Genomic DNA, 3491 nt, shown 5'->3' on the forward strand with positions numbered 1-3491 from the left:
GAGAGAGGAACATCGATCAGCTGCCTCCTGCACACCCCCCACCGGGGATGTGCCTGCAACCAAGGTACATGCCCTTGACTGGAATCGAACCCGGGACCCTTGAGTCCACAGGCCGACGCTCTATCCACTGAGCCAAATCGGTTAGGGCAAGAAGTTACATTTTAATCAAACATCCATGGAACCTTGAGTATATTCTTGAGAAACCTATTTTTAAAAAAAGACTCAAGGACTTTGTAGAATAATGTGGGCTTTTTCTTTTTAAAGTTTTCATTACAGAAAATTCTAAAACCTATTCAATAGTACACACGACAGTATAACGAGCCCCCACATACCCAACACCCAGCTTCAACAACTACCTATTTATGGTCAATCTGATTTCAAATACACCCCACACATACACACACACATGCACACACACACACACACACACACACACACCCTCCCGTGTTATCTGGAGGCAAATCCCAAGCATGTCAGCTCATCGGTAAGTACTTCACAGCACACACTGTTTTAAAACAAAGTGTTACAACTGGGGGAGACTGGCAAGCTGTGTGTAAGAAAGCATTTGCTGCTCAAGAGTCATAAGCCTGGGGGGTAGGCCACCTTATAACCCACGGAGGAATGCAAGCCGCCGCCTCACCTCCAAGCCGAACTCCAGGCTGGGGGACAGGCACCAGCCACTGGAAAGGCAACCCTCCCTCCCCACCTACTGTGGTCAAGGAAAAGGCACTGGACAGAGCAAGGGACAAGGAAGGGGGCTCAACTTAACTCAAGATGGGAAGGAAGCAGACATACTTTCAGCTGAACAAGTTTCTGAAAGCCACGTGAGTGCAGGCACAAGATTCCAGTGTTCCTGGTGGAAGGTGGGGTCTGGGTTTCCTTCTCTTGAACAGCCCGGGTTGATGGGAAGAAAGGAGAAGCAAGCTGCCTCATGTGCACAGACCCCTTTGGTCTTCCTCCCTCTGCCACCCCCAGGACCCCAAAGACATCCCACTGCCCTGCCTTCAGGAGAAATAAGCGAGGCAGAGAATAGCCACATCAGAGGTCAGGGATGGAGGTCAGGGATGGAGGTCAGGGATGGAGGTCAGGGTTGGAGGTCAGGGGTGTCAGAGGTCAGGGTTGGAGGTCAGGGGTGTCAGAGGTCGGGGTTGAGATCGGGGTGTCAGAGGTCAGGGGTGGAGGGGCGGGGCGGCCTGGAGGAGAGGCGGAGGTGTGAGAGGAGGCGGGCAGCTTCCCAGGGGTCAGACCCCGCCGGCCAGTGCAGCCCTAAGCTCTGATAGCCGGCTCTGTGTGTCAGCCTAGCCTGGCCACAGACCAGTTTCCTCACTGGACACGGAAGGGCTGAGAGCAACGAGGAGGTTTCCCTGAGGAAAAGAAATTCTGCCTAAGATTGCGGCACCAGCTCTGCCGGAGACGCTCAGACTGCCAGCCCAGCCCGTCCACAGGTTTCAGACTTGCCAGCCCCCACATTCTCCTGAGCCAATTCCTAGAAATAAACATATGTATGTAGATAGAGAGATCAGGGTAGAGGAAGACAGGAGAGACATATAGATATGGATATAGATATAGATACCCATAGAGACATAGATACAGATGTAGAAATAGATATAATTATAGAGAGAGATTATTATAAATATAGATGCTATAGATATCAACATAGATATAGATAGATGTAGATATAGATACAGATGATAAGAGATACAATTTACAAATAGAGATAGAGACAGAGAGAGATCCTACCGGTTCTATTTCTCTGGAGAACGCTGACTGATACACATGCAGAGGATTTCTCTCCCCCAACTCTATAAATCTGTGATGATAATAATGAATAATCATGCCTAACATTTACTGAGCGCTTACTACATGCCAGGCACTGTTTTAAGTGCTTTACCTACAGTAACTCACAAAATCCTCACAACAGTCCCATAGGGGTAGGTCAACTTACTGTACCCATTTTACAGATGAGGAAACTGAGGCACAGAGAGACTGGGTTGCTGTGAGCCTGCAGCAAAGAGCTGATGGAGCCTGGGAGGAAAGCGTTTGTTCCCTCATGTAGGCTGACCTGAGAGCGAGTCCAGTTCGCTCCATCGGAGGCAGGAAGACACCTGCTTGGAAAGAGCGGGGACGAAGAAAAACACTGCAAGCCAGAACAGGTGGCACTCGGTCTTGCTGATCCTACTGTCACAGCATCAACAAAGCACAAAGTGTCGCAGTAAATTATCCCATCACATCTCTGTGACACCACAGTGAACATTTTAATATAGTAAATCTCCCCATCTTCTCATTCACACTTTCCTTCTGATGCTATCTCATTTATGTTGTGCTTGAGGAGTTACTAACTCAATCAAAGATAGATGAATCGAGCCCTGCTGCTGGGGAGAGAGAGAAGATGCTGAAGGCGTCTGGGGAAGCAGGCAGGCATTCCAGGATGCCAGAGGAGCCTGCTGGAGGAGCCGCATCGGGCGGGGCCCTGAGAACGCATGGTCTCTCACCAGCCCCTCGCCTGGACTGCTTCTCAGCTCGGCTCCTCTCTGGACACCCAGCCGCGGATGCCTGTGGCTGTTTCCCAGGAAGGCTCTGGTAGGGTGGGGGTGGGGTTTTTGCTCTCTCCTCTCCCTTAAAAACGTACTTGACTGCTTGTAATTCAAACTCAAACAGCCTGGCAACTATGCAGAAGTGCCCTGCAGTGCAGGGAGAAGAGGTGCAGAGAGACTCAGAGCGGGGAGTCCTTTAGCAAGGCCAGCCCGCAGGGAAGAGGTTGCCGGTCTCTGCATGCCGAGGCCTGTCTGCTGGAGAACCGGGGTCTTTACCCTGAAAGTCATAGGGAGCCACAGCAGAGTTTAGAGCAGAGGAGAGAGAGGATCAGATGTGTGTTTATAAAACATGACGCTGGTGGCTGGACAGAGCAAAATGGCAGGGGGTGGGGTCAGAATAAAAGCAGAAAAGCAAGTTCGGAGCAGGAGGCCAGGGAGGTGCTGGAGTCCGGGTTACAGAAAAGGTTCTGAATGGACGGAAAGGATGGACCGAGAGAAATCCGGGAGGCAGGCTCCCCTGGGGACAAAGCTAGCTACATGAGCTCGCTGGGTAATAAGATACCACAGACTGGGTGGGTCCAACAACAGAAATTCATGTCTCACAGTGCTTGAGACTGGAAGCCTGAAACTGAGGAGGGGGCAGGGGTGGTGCCTTCTGAGGCTGTGAGGAAAGGCGCTGCCCCAGGCCTCCCTCCTTTGCTTGAACATGGCCGTCCTCGTGGTCACGTGGCTTTCTTTCTCCCTGAACACATTTTTGCCTCTAAACGTCCCCTTTTTGTAAGGACACAAGTCCTATTGAACTAGGGCCCACCCTAAAGACCTCATGTTAACTGGATGGCATCTGTAAAAACTATCTTCAAATGAGGTCACCGTCTGGGGTCCTGGGGCTGAGGACTTCAGCATGAACTTTGAGAGGACACAATTCAGCCCATAACACTAAGAAATGATCGATGGGAC

Source organism: Myotis davidii, unplaced genomic scaffold, assembly GCF_000327345.1.
Source record: "Myotis davidii unplaced genomic scaffold, ASM32734v1 scaffold199, whole genome shotgun sequence".
NCBI lineage: Eukaryota > Metazoa > Chordata > Mammalia > Chiroptera > Vespertilionidae > Myotis > Myotis davidii.